The sequence below is a fragment of the Saccostrea echinata genome, unplaced genomic scaffold, assembly GCF_033153115.1.
Source record: "Saccostrea echinata isolate AGI-Se365-2 ecotype Australia unplaced genomic scaffold, CSIRO_AGI_Sech_v1 ptg000052l, whole genome shotgun sequence".
Lineage (NCBI taxonomy): Eukaryota > Metazoa > Mollusca > Bivalvia > Ostreida > Ostreidae > Saccostrea > Saccostrea echinata.
In genome coordinates, this window is record NW_026889801.1 from 13621666 (window position 1) to 13638153 (window position 16488).

At 33.1% G+C, this 16488-nt stretch overlaps 1 protein-coding gene across 9 annotated transcripts in view; it reads right to left on the minus strand.

The window, feature by feature from the left end:
* Positions 1-10803, minus strand: part of LOC133203844 (uncharacterized) — a 161697-nt gene extending 150894 nt beyond the window's left edge. For 4 of the 9 annotated variants that reach the window (XM_061339646.1, XM_061339644.1, XM_061339647.1 and 1 more), the window contains exon 1: positions 10681-10801. The gene's annotated coding sequence lies outside the window, so the exon portion shown is untranslated. Of the gene's footprint in view, positions 1-10680 lie in introns of all 9 variants that reach the window. The other 5 variants (XM_061339640.1, XM_061339638.1, XM_061339639.1 and 2 more) reach the window with 2 other exon arrangements.
* Positions 10804-16488: the final 5685 nt, after the last annotated feature.

Here is a 16488-nt window from a genome sequence, read left to right on the forward strand (position 1 = left end):
TTCTCAGTGATTGACTTCAATTTGACCATGTTCTCATTTTGGAGGGGGGCAAGATTTAACTGTCTTTTATCTTTACATTATGTTTTATTTTAACTTCTTAAATAACCGTAATAAATGAAAACTAGACAAGGCTTTCTGGTCTGGATTTTTTTCTTATTAAGATATTAAGATATCATGCTTATAATAAATGTTTACAAATTCATTTTTTTTTGCTAGTTGTAATTCATTTTGAGAACAGCTGAAATTATGACATCACTGATTACATCATCAGTGTACTTCGTGTACTATAATTTTCCCGATATTTTGCAATATCATAATTTTAGATTAATATGATTGTCTATGGTATTTTGGTATTTTTGGTATCATGCTTGATATTCAGATTACGCCCATTTAGATGGATAGTTAAATTTTTTTCACAATATGATTTATAGAGCCTCTCCCTTACGCCATATTCCCCACCACGGGCCATGAATTTCACAATTTTGAAAGAGTCAATCTTGGTTATTATAACCATGAACTTAGAAAGATTGCTACATGTAAATACTGAAGAGCAGAGAAGATTTTCACTAGGCCTACATGACCTAAAGAGCCCGTCCTAACATCAAAACCCATGACCCTTGCGCCACAATTATCATAATTTCGGAAATGCACCCTTGCTCATCATATTTATGCATTTATTTTGTCTGCTAAATATGTATAGGTAGAGAAAATATTTTGAAGGCTTTAAGCATTTTTGCTATATAATCAGGAGAGTCCCACCCTAATAACAGAACCCCTATTACCCTAGCCATGAATTTCACAATTTTGATAGAAGGCTCAATGTAAATAAACACATTAGACTAAGTTCTATCAATGGAAGTTTTCATCATTCAATTATGCAAAATTAATGTATTAGTATGCAAATGAAAAAAAAAGTGGACAACACTTGAATTTTATATACGTCTTTATATTCTTTAACGAGGCTCTTATGCCAGTCGTGCGGGAAGAGTGGAAAAAATTTTAAAATTTGTAAATACAAATGTCTGCTGTCAAATCAAATTTGTCTCGGAAAAAATAAGAACAAAAATCTTTTTTTTTTCTTTACATTCAGCACAGATATAATTTGAACTTCGATAGCCCGTGGCGGATCCAGGAATTTCAAAACGGAGGGGGTGGGGGGGGGGGTGGGGGGTGAGATTGCATTAAAGCCCCCGGTGGGTCTAGGGGTCCTAATAGGGGTCCGGGCATGATGCCCCCCGAAGCTGACGAATTCTTACAAATAAAAGGTGTTTTTTTTCCACGATTATAGGATAATGGACATATGATTTCTCAAATTGTTGGGGGGGGGGGGGCTCGATCGCGTCCCACGCGCCGGCGCTGGATCCGCCTTTGATAGCCAAACTAGTTGTGGATGGATATAAGAGACTTTTACAGATTATGAAACGTATTTATAGATGCAATATTTTGACAAATGATCTCTAGATATTAAATTTCTAATTTAAAAAAAAATTCTTGCACTGATACACTGTATTTGAAATATGAATCGATTCATTCTGACTTTCATATTTTAAATATTCATTTTATCAAATTAATAAAATCTCATCCTGAACCTGATTTAAAAAAAATGAAAAAGAAAAAAAACTTGCTATAGATAAGATGATTATAGAATCAAGTTAAATGTACCTTCTGTACTGTTTGTGTGCCAATTGAAAATAAAAATTAATCTAGCTACATTTCGATAGATTCGGTTGATGTACTTTCCGCCATGTAATGTACAGCACAGTATGCCTCTAACTATTTACATAAATGCATACACATACATGTATAAAAAAAAATATTCATGCACCTGAACGGCTTGGTGTAAAATATGAAAGATGGAGTCTCCAAAATGGAGTGTCAGATAGTTCAAGGGGTGGAGCCTCTTGAGTCAGAAAATGCAATAGGTAGAACATCTTGTTTTAATATTAGCACTTGCTTTTTAGATCTGTCATCTCAATTTCCAACATTCTGTGGGAACTTGTTACAATGTCACATTATCTAAACAATTAAAAATAATTCTTTGAAGTTGACTGAATTCAATTTTGTGTAGACCATTTGACAATATCTTATGAGATATATGTATAAATGAGAAAACTGTGAAACCCTCACATGTCAACAAGGGAAACAACTTTGCTTTAGATTTTTATTTATTTATTAAAATAAGGGAGACTAAATGAAACGGAAACAGCATTAAATTATCCTTTGGTGCACTTTTGTCTTTTTTCTCTCAAAGAATGAGAAACGACCTAGAAACATCAAAATAAGATTCAGCCAAAAAATGACCTTTAGATATCAAAAACGAAAAGGGGGTATACAGCTTGTGCTTTTGATTTAAATTTCAAATTGGTTATATAACAGATGCTGGGTGCAACGGAAACATCTGAACTTCGGTAAAATTTGTGTCCCGCGCCGCTATCCCACAGTAGAGTAACCCATGAAGTCTTGACAGATTTAATTAGGTTTTATGGTCTTAATCTGAATGACAGATAAAAGAGGCAAATATGTTAAAATTGACATAAGAGACTCCACCTACTGCACTTTGTGACACTCCATTTTTGAGCCTCCATTCTCCACATTTTACACCTAGCCGTACATGAACGTAAAGTCGCAAGATCTACACCGAGTTTGCTCAATAACAAAGTCGCTAATGTACATTTACTTTGTTTCCTGTCAAATTATTGCGTGGACCCTGAGGTCCACGCAGAAAATATATAAGCGGGGTTAAACCGGATGCCATGGGCTTACGTCAGGCTACGCATGCGTGAGAATGCTAGAGAGTTCGCCTCTGAGACAACTTGCCCTTAGAACAATTCGCCCTTTTCGAATTAGAATATGCCAATCATTGGCAAACCTCGCTCTAAAATCTGCACATCGTATTTATGTATTCTTTGGTGTAACCAATTTCTCTTTAATACATATATCCTTATATACAAACTAAATTCTATGGTACAAGCATTTTAATAAGTAGGAATAACTTATATAAATAGCTTAACAGCTTGAACATGTTGAATTAGAAACTTAATTCAACTACTAGGTGTTAAAAGATAGTCCTTACCATGTTTACTGGCATTAGTTTTGTGCACCAAGGTTTGCAAAATACAATGTAAAATGATAGACAACAATCCAAATATAGCTTAATAAAGGGTTGTAGCAACGTTTTTCCATGTGGGGGAAGGGAGAAACATCAAAAAAATTTTGCGTACTACAGATCTGTGCTACACGTGTACCATCTATCTTTCCAATGATAAGATATTTTCCGTACAAGTTATATTAATGGGTCATGTCACAAGTCATTTTGAGTACGAGTTTCCTACTGTATCGGAGATACAGGGCGGGGCTTAAGGCGAGAGCGATAGCTCGAGCCGGGCCCCGCCCTGTATCTCCGATACAGTAGAAAACGAGTATTCTAAATGACTTGTGACATGACCTTTCTTATGACCTCGCTAATTTACATGTGTATTTGGATATATCTCTCTCAACCAATCAGATGATTTTGCAGAAAGATGACTTAGTACCCAATCTTTATCAGTCGCAACTGAAATGCCGAGTGAGGTGGACGTGCAGGTATCTATCAATTGATCAATTTAAATAATTATAGTTATGAGATGCATTATATAAATGTGTTTTCCCAAAATTTAATTTAGTTTGATTCCGTAGGTTTTTTTCCTTTCTATTTAGCTATTGCTGACTTTTTTTAAATCTAAGCTATGAATTTAGTGCAAATTGCAAAACATTTTGATACTTAACAATCATATATAGGAAAGTATTTGAAGCAAAAATGTTTCTGGGAGGTCATATTCTGAGAGAAATGTCCGACAATGTCATCGACCGGTCTCCATACATGTGTATACAAAATTCTTGGCTCCAAATTGAAATCAACAGATGTAAGAAATGGGGCATATTACCTTCATGTTTGAAACAAAATGTAGAGGAACCAAAGGCAGATCCAGCACTCACTCGCGTGCGTCGGTATCCCACCCCCCTTTCGATTTTTCTTTTCTTTTTTGGCTTTCGTAAATTATGTTTGCTAAACTTGTATACACTTTTAATTTATCAACACGAAACGATCACAATATGGTGGCAGGCCTGATTATGAATCTACCCTCCACGAAACTTCCTATTTTCCAGTTTTGACATTTTTTTTTCCGAAGAAAACCATTTGTGTACTGCCCCCACTCCCTCCTTTCTAAAATTTTTTTATCCGCCACTGGTAACTTTACATTGTAAAATTCTATTCTTAATTCATCTCAAATTTTGAATAAATACTAACAGCGCTATCATGCGATTTGATTGATTCTTATGTCTATATCATTTAAGATACGGATTCAGTTTTCCGTCATCACTAAAAATAAACCGTACTGTATCGTTGATATTTTTCAGATACAGTACAGTTTCTGCTCATTTGCATAAGAAACGCCCACTAAAAGTGTTCTGTATCACAGTTATTGTACGGCTGACTTCAAAAGAAAACTAGACGGGTCATGTCACAGGCCTCTTTTAATTCTGTTGTTAATTTTAAAGGCTACTTTACAATTGTGATATATACCTAGATCAACATTTCATATTCACATCATTTCAAGGTCATGATTTTTTTTATCATTACAGCCTAATTAAGCAGACTTAAGGAGGTGAAGGACCTTGGGCTGAAAAAAAAATCCCGTCATTCAATTTTTTTCATATTTTGTATATTTCTAATTAAGCATGCCCCACATATCTTAAAGCAATTAAATCATTAGGTTTCCTACCTTATTTTAGAGATATTGATTGACAAATACTACGCCTTAGAGTATCTAAGTGGAGTTTTAATTCTACATGTTTTCGGGTTCATTACTCTGTCCATAATTGGATTTTTTAAGCATAGATAAAAAAAATATTGAAGGGGACATGTATCTTTTAAAATATTACAGAGTATGGATAGGGTTTAAAATTCGAAAAAGCAAATTTCTTCTGTCACACTGCATCTGGATAGGGAAAATTACGTACTTTTTAAGACAACTTAAAGAACAAAAAACTAAATTTGCAAAAAATTCTATCATTCAATATTTTTAAATTTACGTTGAAATGTAAGTCCTTCACATTATTGATTATCTGTAAAAATTTCAGATGGTGAAGCTGACCTCAATATTGCACAGGACATCGTTAAAGAAGACATAAGCATGACAAAAACGTGTCATGTTTACATTTCTCGAATGCGGGAAAAACCAACTATGACGTCACACGTAAGCTGAATAACCAAATTAGATAATACCTACATAAGATTTCCGTCATCAGCCATGCAAAGATAATTTTTGTGTTCCCCGTTTCTCAAAATATTTCATCATATACTGATTATGACCTATTTTTACATAATAACACCGCCCCTGTATTCACCGAGTATGATCTTGCTGTACTAACAGATTGTGTATGACGTCAACGACGTGTTGGACGCACAGTTTAGAGAAACAGAGGAGTGGATCAATCTATTTCATAATTTGTTAAAGTTTACAAGAATGTTAATTTTTTTTTATTTCTCTATATAGGTTGGTAATTAAAGTAATAACAAATTGTCAAAAATTTATACAAGAACTTATGGTTTACACGTTTTGCACTTATATAAACAGAGACTATGACGTTGTTAAACAGTCATGTGACCATGTGTCCTTCATCCCCTTAAATAATGATAAAAATTACAAGATACATGTAAATAAATTAAATAAATTTAATTACATCTTTGTAGAATCACTAAATCTAGAAGTTTTCTTTGAATTGGAAACACATGCATATGGTCCACGTATTGCAATCCTTTTTTAAAGGACAGCAACTTGTTTATTTAAAATCATTATGATATTTACTTCACCAACACATTATTGGGAGTTGATTTTATCAACTCCTCATAGTCAGCGCGCCAGAGGCGCATCAATACATACAAATGACAAACAGCTACCAAGGGGGTGTCCTCGATTAAATGCAGGATGTTGTGAAAATCGGAGAAAGGTTGAAATTAGAGTTTTAACCTACAAATTGAGCAGGGTGTGAAGATTTAAAAATGCAATGTATAATCTCAGTAAACGGCAGGCCTAAATATTTATGTAAGAAAATAGATTTACAGATATTGCGAATAACAAAATAGTACATATATTCTAATTTTAAGATAGGAAACTCGCTCCTAAAATAGCTTAGATACGTCATTTTCATGGAAAAGGGAAAGCGTGATTATAACAATGCATAAACACCATGCTTCGACAATATGAGTCCCATAATAACGGGATTAATAATCAGACATACGTTTAAATGCATGTCATATACAGAGAACACAAAATTAGATTGATACAGGCATTTGATGTAAACCCTATAATGTTTATGACTTTTGTACATAAGCGAGCAAGACTGATTATTACAGCGGGCATTATGTGCCTCCAGTATCTCTAACATGTGTAAGTTCTAAATCTCCAAACTGCAGCAGACGTGACCTACTTGACAAACTTAATTTAGCATCCTTTTAGTTTTGTGCCTGGAATGATAATTATTGATAGTATACACAGGATTAATTTTTATTAGATGTGTAATTGAGATGGCTTGTGTAATATTTTTATTTTTGCAGGAATATTAATGCTGTGCATGTAATCGTCTCAACAATTATTTCACTGTTGATAGAACGGAATTCGGAGTGGATCTAGAAATTTGCTAATTTGGGGCACATTAAGTATTTTTGGAGCAGAGTGGGGTGTTGAAATAGCCCATTTTCCTCTAACACAAAACCGTGTGATTCGTATACATTTGCGAACGAAGACCAAATATGTTGCTTTGAGGTTTAATATACCTGTAATGAAATATTTCATCTCGCTGCAATCTTAGTTAGATTCCAGCGAAAAGTAAAAATAAAATATAAAAATGATACCCGATACATTTAAAAATGAATTATGCCACGGAATAAGGTTTAATTTATAAACAAACGAAATTTATTTATATGTAAATACACTGTTATGTCATGTAATGTATCTAAATACAAATACCTAAGTGTATCATTTCTCATGCTCTTATCTTTTGCTCAAAGTATATTAACTTTATAAAAAAAATAAATCAAATAATTAATTAAAAAAAGGAAGAAAAAATTCATAGTTTCAATAAATTTAGACATACCACTGTTCATAGTTTTGGTCATTCAATTAACCCTAGTTTAATTATTGTATGCATATGAAATTTGGGTTTATTTTAATCCATTTACTAAAAAAAATAGCCTCCCTGGCGGTACAATAAACAGGATGTCATCCAAATCATTCTATGATAAACTGAAATTTTGCAAATTAATACTTGGTGTACATAAATATGCAACTAGTTTTGCTGTACTATCTGAATTTGGTAGATTTCCCCTACACTTCGACATTGTAAGATCAAAGATAAGCTATTGGAATAGACTTGAAAATCTGGTAAGTCTTTTTCACCTTTACAAGAGTGAAGATGTATATTGTGAATCCAAGTCACTATGAAAAAAGTGAACATAACAGACAGTGATTGATCTCAAAAAATCTATCAAACAATACAATCTGGAAAGAGGGCATAAATTTGAGAAGAATCTCTATTTCTGGTATACATGTTGCTGTATTAATTTTCTCATCACCAATATAGATGGTATTTGTCGTGATTTAACTTTGGTCAGAGTACATCACATGGTTAAAGTTGTACACCTTATTCATGAATAAATGCCAACGTGATCGTTGCCAATGAATATTCATTATTTTTGTGATATTTTTCAAAAAAAATAAATAAATTATTAATCTTTTTATAATGAAACATTAGTAATTATTTGATCGTATCCCTCATCGTATGACAATAATGAAGTTCAATATTTTCTCAGGTAATAACAAAAAACCTGCATTTTCCCCACTGGGAGTGTTGTTTAGTTTTTCTGAATTCTGTCTAAAACGGGATTTTCACTGAGTTTAAAAGAAAACAACATCTGATTACATGTATCTTAGAAACAGAAATTGCAAGTTTGACAACTTCACGCAAGATGAGGATGAAATCGGAAAATGACAAATATTTATAAATTTGATTGATAAAGACCTTGTAAGCTCTTTCATCACATTTTTTCTACATGAATTTCGTTGTAATGAAGCTTCCCTTTAGATTTTCAAACTTGAAATGAACTTTCAACTTTTCGTCATTTTGTAAACGAAAGATTGCATTCCGATACAGGACACAATAAAAGATAAAATCAAATAAGGAAGAAATTATTCCGAATGGATATTTTTTAATTTATGCTTTTTTTTTCTTTTATAATGCATTGAACAAAAATCTGCCATATTGAAAACAATATGGCGCCTTTGCAAAATAGCAAAACATACACCATTTCTCTATATGTAAATTTAAACGTACATTTAAAAATCATTTATTCAAAGATTATATATATATACAGTGGCGCCTCGTTTATCCGGACGCCTCTGTCCCCAACGAAATCGTCCGGATAAATGAATGGTCCGGATAAGTGAATCACTTCTCAAAAACACTCTCCAAGCATGTATATATGCACATTCTTGTATCAAATTTGACGGCAAAGAAAAGAAACTTTAATATTTTGGTTTATTGTTTTTATTTTATAGTTTTAAAAGAAGTAATTAATTAAAGAAAAAATATATTAAAATGTAATTTACACAATAAAAAATGGACGATAGGCAATTTTATGCTGAGACCTACGTTTTAAACATGGGGAAGTTTATTCGTCTTCTCTTTGGCATGTGACTTCATGGGCTGATCAAATTTTGACCTGCTGTTGTTTTATTTCGTCATATAATTATTGAAGCTCATATGATATGACAAAACTGTTCAGCATCATCATTGAAAATGTTCAAATGTTAACCCCGTATATTCCCCGTATTATCATTACATGGGTTACTAATAAAATTAACTGAGCACTGCAAGCAAACTCAGGCACGTGCAATCAGTGAAAGTATTGAAGACATCCAACGTAAACACAAGCCATCTTCATGATTATCAATATTTTTTTCTGCAGACGCTAAGTTTGAATTTCGATCATTAAAAAATACCTTGAAAAACGTAATCATCTTCTATACCCAACCATGCCAACGCCAGTTTAATATTATTTTTCTAAAGTAATATACGTTTAAGGACGGTAGTACATTAAATAGAAAGATATTTCTTCAATTATGTACCATTCTAAACTATCTTGTGGGAAAAAAAGTGTTTTAAATGCATTTAGTAACGTTTTTAGAAATGGAAAATCGTATTTTAAACTAACGCAATTAATATGATAAAGAGCATTACGAAATCGCTCATAATTTATTGTTCATTTTATTTACAATTCTTCAATATTCTCATGAATTTACTGATGTATATACGGTTAACAATATGATTTTAAACGGATTTTTATTTAATTAATTCACAGTGTAAGCTAAATTCTTCGAGCTTCATAATAAACGTTGATTTAATTGGGATAAACACACGCTAATTATAGACACTATTGTTTGTAGGTCACAGGTAACCGCCTTCAATCCGACTGCATGGCCAATGTTTTTACAACAATTAACACTACTCGTGATAAGTGTGAAAAAGTTTTTTTTTTTGAAAATTACCGTCCGAATAAACGAGTCATTTTTCAATGAAGTATTACGTTTTGTAGTAGAAATCGACCGCCCGGATACGGAACGCGAATTTCCGGATAAATGAGACAAAATAACGGTTCCCAAAAAATATCGTCCGGATGGTGAAGCGTCCGGATAAATGGCGTCCGGATAAACGCGGCACCACTGTATATATATATATATATATATATATATATATATATATATATATATATATATATATATATATATATATATATATATATATATATATATATATATATATATATATATATATATATATATATATATATATAGGAGGGGAATCAACAACTTGAATCACATTCTGACGAAAAAAGTCACTCTGGCACTTTTAAACAAATTTTTGGTAAGGAAAATTACTGAAATTACTTAAATTACTGAAAAATTTTGAGCAATGAAGAAGTCTTACACGTTTTTGCATATCATTCAAAAGTTATGGTCAAATCAAAACAAGCCTTACTTTTTTGACTCCTTAATATCGTGACATTTTTTTTAGTCTTTTGATACTCGCATACCAAATTAAGAAGCAATAATGTTGTAAATAATTTGAAAAGATGCAAACAAGGTTAAAAACATAAAATTTTTATTTGAAATCGTCCTTAAAATCAACTCCTATCAGTACCTTCAGTACTTTGATATTAAAACCCTCTCATTCAAAACAGAAATGTATAAATTGCACCTACCGCTGTTTATCTCGCTAGCTGTAATAATCACAAGCAGTGCGCAACTATTGCTTTCCGGAAAATGTCATAAATATTTGCATAGTAGGTCGCACACACGTTTTATTTGTCATATTAAATTATTTGAAAAAAAAAGATAACTGCTTGGACTAACAATGAAAATCAATAATACAAAATACTTTTTAAACAAATTGATTTTTGTTCATTTTAGAAACAGAGTTTGCCGCATTGGTGTCAGAAAAAGCTGACAATGGACATGATGTTGCTAGTGTCACGTTTTACTCATTATGAAATGCACTCAATAAATAGATACGTCCTGCCTTGCCCCCTCTCTTTCTAGATGTAACCTTGATTTTATATGATTTACTTATTTGTACACGTACCTGGGTATGAATACGGTATGGGTATCCACTAAAAAAATCCGAGAAGAAGTGTGTTGATATTGACGTGATTAACAAGGGCGACGCAAAACGGAGCACTCCCTTGCAAAGGATGTCTGTTTCTTACAACACACTCACCACTCATACATGTATAAAAACAAAAGCAAACGGCTGTTTGTGAAAGGCAGTATGTGCATGCAGAATTTTTATCGACTGCATTTAACTCCTGATTCGATCTACACCAGAACAGAATATTATTCAAGAGCCATAGAACTGTACAATTAACTGAATATCGAATATCATTATTGCAATCACGAAACACGTTTTACTGGTAAATGTAAAAATACAACAAAATTCAATAAAAAGAAGAGGTCCAAGGGCCTTATAGTTACCTGAGTAAAATACAACCCTGTAAAGAATCAATGGGATGACAATTTAATAATTATTTAATAAAACATAATAAATTGTTAGATGAAGATATGTTGCTTAAAAACAACAGATACATAATAATCAGGGATCATCTGAATAGTTAATCTGGTAATCAGCAAACACTCAAAAAGTAGATTTATTTACTTGTCTATATAATTATATACACTCTATCACCATCACGAAACTAACTAGTATTAATTGTAACGGGGACCGTTACAGATGTTCCCCAAACGCTCCCCAACTCCCTTTTGGTGTCTTATTTCCTGCAAGCTTCATTAAATAAGGCAATTAAATATATTGGTCATTTAACGCATTTCACGCGCGCGCACGTGCATGCATGTGCAGGTTGACAACATCATTCCGTCTGTACTATAAATGCATCTTTATATTCTCAGTATCAAAACATTTCATCAAAAAATATATAAGTTCCGGCTATATCAAGTATATTGGTCATCTTAGCATTGCGCGCACGCGCATGTTCATAATGACCATGCCATTTTGTCTACACTTATGATATGTCTGTTTATTCTTAGTATCAAAGCTTTTCATAAAAAAATATAAAAGTTACGGCTATATTAAGTATATTGGTCATTAAACACATTGCACGCGCGCGCATGTGCATGCATGTGCATGATGGCCACATCATCTTGTCTACACTTTTAATATATCTGTATATTTTTAATATCAAAGCTTTTCATCAAAAAATATATAAAGTACGGCTATATTAAGTAAATTGGTCATTTAACACATTGCACGCGCGCGCACGTGCATGCATATGCATGATGATCATGTCGCCTTGTCTACACTTTAAATACATACAAATATTTTGAGTATCAAAGCATTTCATCAAAAAGTTTCAAAGTTACAACTATATCAAGTAAATTGGTCATTTTACGCTTTGCGCGTGCGCGCACGTGCATGCATGTGCATGTTGACCATGTCATCTTGTTCATACTTTTAATATATCCTTATATTCTGAGTATCAAAGCATTTCATCAAAAAATATAAAAGTTACAGCTATTTCAAGTATATTGGTCATTTTACGCATTGCACGCGCACGCACGTGCATGCGCGTGCGCGCAAAATGACCTTCGTTCCGCAAATCTACATAACATGCCTAGTAACCCTAAAAAGGTTTCACCTCAATCGGATGTGTAGTTTCGGAGATCGCTCACGGACAAAAAAGTACCCAGGAAGAAAAATAATAATAATAATAATAACTAGATGCGTTTCTTGTTGCTAGGGCAACAAGTGGTCTTCCGACCGAACTTTTCTCCAGATCGCTGTGCTACCTCACTTCATTTAATACTTTATTGAAGGTATTTTTTGTTTGCGTTTATGTAACACAGTCTTTCAACATAGATCATGATTATTAAAGGATTTCTGTAGAATCTCTGTTAAAAAAGCTTTAAAAAATAAGCAAAAACTATCACACATGTCTTCACAGAGAAAAATATCATTTACAACTGAAAAAAGAGAGAAACAATCTCCCGCCCCAGCAGGATTCGAACCCGCAACAATACGAGAAAGTTTGGATCGGTCATATCTTTGCAATAAATGCGGTCATATGAAAGATATGGAGATAACGAACAGTATTCAAGCTCAAAAGTCCATTAAACAATACAAAATAGGAGCAGAGCAAACACGGACCTCCAAACATCAGAGGTGGGATCAGGTGCCATGGAGGAGTGAGCATCCCCTGCCGACCGGTCACTTCCGCCGTGTGCTCCTTGTCATGATCGGGAAATCACGGAAAAATCCGTCGACAATTCAGTGTGTAAGTAATGGCCTAACAATTAGTATGAAAAACGTCAGTCAGCATTTGACTCAATGATAAATTGTATTTGCTGACAAGGTCATTGTATCGACCATAGAACTTACGAAATGATGACTTTAAACGAGACAGCTGATATTCTTGTTTCATCAACTTATTTGTCAATAATTTACCTCGTTTTAGAAATTGTACATACGTAGAGCATGCTCTTGCGTATCGAATCAACTGAGAGATATATACCCCGTATGCAGGTGATAAAGGTATATTGCTGCATAAGTAAGGGAAGTTGACGATTGAAAAGTTAAAGTCATCACGTTTATCATAAAGCTTGGTTGTTAGATTACCATTAATATCGTTTTCAAGTAAAATATCCAAATATGAAACAGATGTTTCAGACTCTGCGGTATCTTTTATCTCAAGTTCACCAGGATATATCGTATCGACATAAGAATGGAAATAGCCATTGTTAATTGACAATACGTCGTCGATATATCTAAATGTCGAGTTGAAGACCACAGCAAGTGTTTTCTTCTTTTCACATACAAGATTTTGGACAAATTCTGCTTCATATGAATACAAAAAAAGGTCTGCTAATAACGGGGCGCAATTGGTACCCATGGGAATTCCAATAGATTGTTGGAAGACCTGGTCTCCAAAAACCACATAGATATTGTCAATCAGAAACTCAAGCATCTTTTTAATGTCAACTTCAGAGTACTTGTGTGTACAATCAGAATGTTTTTTAACAAAATAATTTTGCAAATGACCAATGACAAGGTAAGTATATTTACGAGTTCCATTTTTATTGAAAAAGCAGCTGTCAATGATATCAAAAAGCCTGGACTTTAATTTATCGTGGGGAATGGTTGTGTATAAAGTTGAAAAGTCGTAAGTTTTAAAGCTGTTGATTTTGGTAAAATCTTGTGATTTCAAATTTTCCAAAAGTTCCTTAGAATTTTTAAGTATCCACATCTGATTTACACCACTTCTCGAATATATTGTTGCACAGTACTCTTGAAGTTTCTCCTTCACCACTGTTAATATCTTAGTGAGGAGTAAAGATAGAGGCTTGGTTGAACATATACTGGAACCCGCTATGTATCTTTGTTTGTTAGGATATTTATGAAGTTTCGGAATCCAATATAAATATGGTAATTCGAATTCATTTTGGTTGTTTGGAATATTAAAAATATTCAAAACTGACATATGATTTTGAAGAAGTTCTTCCTTAGAAAGGGAACTATGAGTATAAGTTGGATTACCACTTGTAGAATTAAATCCAAGTTCCTCTAAAATACATTTAATATAATGAGTCTTACAAACAAAGACAATGTTGTTACCTGCTTTGTCAGCAGGGACCAGTACGTACTGATCATGTAATCTATCTTTGTATTACATATCTTTGCAACAAATGCATCAATCAAAATGATAAAAACAGACTTAGAACTCTTAGAAGACTCTCTATTAACCCTGTAAATCCCAGAGAAAAATATTGAAAAACAAAAAAGTTACAAATTTAACATTTTTAATTCACTTCCGTTTGCGACTGGAAGTACGAACGACGGAAAATAATGGTCGATCAACATATCTACATTTGATGTTCTATCACCTCAGCAAGTTTCATATTCATATCTTATCATATATATCGAAAGACCTTAATAATAACAAGTAAACTAATTGTTCAGAGAACAATTAGAGGCCTTTCTACCTTTTTAAGTGTTTTCGTGTCGTTTAGGCCGAAAAAAAGAAAAATGCCAAAAAAGCAAAAAAAAAAAAAAAAAAAAAAATCCTCCTCCACCTGGGATCGAACTCAAAACCCTTGGTTTGAAAGGCAGGTGTTCTAACCACTGCGCTACACATTCCGATAAAATTGAGTAAGTTAATTGTTTGAGACTATAGAATAAATACAAGCGTATTTTTAGAATCGGTAGGGGAATAAAGAAGTTCCGTAAAAGGAAATAGTTCCTGAACTTGCAAGCAGTATATAAAATAACAAGGGACGGGTGTGCGTGAGAAAACGTTAACACTGTTCCCTTGTTCCCTAATGAAAATGTATTAATGGACTGTAGCCCGATTCATCGATATTGTGAGCATGCTGAATTTTTTGAAAATAGCTTTGTTGTAAGCTTAAAAGATCGGGTTCGGATTTTAACATTTCTGACTGAATATCCTGAAATAAATATGAAACATTTAAATAAGCATTTCTTTGGGTTAAATTAAATATGTGTAGCACAAATTAAACTCCCAACATGCATTTTTAGAAGGGAAACACGACAATGAAAGCGAGAATTGTTTTTAATATACCGAAAATCGCTATTTCTGGAAACTGATTAATTCTAAATAAAAATCAAATAAATTCCAAATGTAAAAGAAGGAGAGAATGCTTGGTATTAAAATGTCGTATCATATCAGGAAAATCGAATGCTACTAACGACATCTGAAGAAATAGCCGATAAAAGGTTTAGATCATTTCTTCGTCCACCTGCACTTTAATTTCAAACACAACAGAACTTGTAGTTCTTGCCGTGAAACTTCATGACTTCTATAAACTTATAAGACTCACCGTAAAACTCTCAAGAAAGTTTCTCTGAGGTCTATGCTACATATGTACCAAATATGTTGTCGATCCGAGGTCTGGTTTGAATTTTACAGAAATATTCTACGTTGTTGTTGATGTGATTTTTTTTTAAGAAGGGGGGGGGGGAATGAATTATTTATTTTATGCCTCTTATAAACTAAGAATTGTAACTACTTTCACATCTTTAAGTCTGATTATGACCTTTGGGTCAAGATCAAAGGTCAAGGTCATTTCCAAAAAAAAAAAAAAAAAAAAAAAAAAAAAAAAAAAACAAACCAAAACAAAACAAGGAAATCTTTACTTTCTATGTTTTTACCTGATACTGGAGCTGGATGCATGTCCTTACTTTTCATTTGACCCAATGTCAAGGCCAAAGGTCAAGGTCAAAGTTCAAGGTCATTTGGTGCATTGCTATATTTTACAAATATATAAGGAATTTCTTATGTTTTTAAATGACTTTGACCTTGACCTATATTTCAAGGTCAAAGTCAAACATGCCGATGCAGTTGGTCCCATGTCTCTAGGATACACCGTTTTAAAAAAAGCTCATTAAATGTAAGCAGCATAAACTTTCAGGGGCAGTAACTCATACAAGGGACCAAAGAATGCTTTTAGCAATGATAGAATGAAGAGAGTATTAAATGAGTCGAAGACACTGCTGAAGGCTTGGAATCTCTACGTTTTACGGTTTCGGAGGAGTAGCGATAACAAGGTTTTATTGCAAAAGGGGTGACAACTTTTGAATGGGTCAAGCTTTGGGGACAAGAATGAAATCCTTAAAATAGTTTTAGAAGGACATATTATAGATGCAAAGATATTCAGTATATGTCGAAAGGTTTTCTACAGAATCTCTGACAAAAAAGCTTTTAAAAATCAGCAAAAACTACCATACATGCTTTTAAAGAGAGAGAAGTCATTAGCAACTGAAAAAAAGAGAAAAACAAAGAAAAAAAAATTAACTACCTCCAGCAGGATTCGAACCCCAGACAGTGGGACAAAGTTTGGATCGGTCATATCTTTGCAATAAATG